Source organism: Solanum tuberosum, unplaced genomic scaffold (genome assembly GCF_000226075.1).
Source record: "Solanum tuberosum cultivar DM 1-3 516 R44 unplaced genomic scaffold, SolTub_3.0 scf00076, whole genome shotgun sequence".
Classification (NCBI taxonomy): Eukaryota; Viridiplantae; Streptophyta; class Magnoliopsida; order Solanales; family Solanaceae; genus Solanum; species Solanum tuberosum.
In genome coordinates, this window is record NW_006239000.1 from 664,642 (window position 1) to 665,393 (window position 752).

A 752-nucleotide genomic window follows, 5' to 3' on the forward strand; every position below is an offset into this window, starting at 1 on the left:
CACCTCTTTGCTTCTAATATAATGGTCATATACTAATGATGCTCTTTTAGCTGTACTGCTCAGCCTCATTAAAAATATTGCCGCACTCATGTCGGATCCTTAAATAATGTGTATGTTTAAAGGGTCTGATATCCACCCGTTGGCATTATTGAAGAGTTTGAGCAACAATCAGGATGGTAGAACTATTGTTGGCTTGACGCAACCACTTAATTAAGTGAAGGGTGGTTAGTTGAACACCCTTTATACTCTGTATAGAATTAAAAAAATTAGCTTCTATACATGTATATATTAAACCTTGATCATTTAGCGAAATTTCTGGTTTTGCCACTGACTGATTGGAATATTGTCTAGTTGAATGGAAAGATCAATGAGAACATTACAGGTTGTAAATGAGTCTGTGGTGGGAGTAGTGGAATGACAGCAGCTTCATTTCCTTGCATGGCTATATATATAATCTTGATGTGACCTGCATTCACTTCACTCAGCATTTGCACGTTTGATGGTGAACCAACATAATATATATCTTCTATTTTCATCATCAAATATCTATACTTTTAAATCACAATATGTTTAGTGATATCTCTATATTTCATGTGGTAACAAAAGAGAGAGTATGAGATGGTTAACCGTTGTGTAGCTCGGACTCTTCAAAAATGATCGTTGGGTGAGTCAGACTCTTTAAAAGCGACAACATTTTTGAAAAATTCGAGTTATACAGGTAAAACTATTGCTAGAAGAGGGTGGTGGGGTGG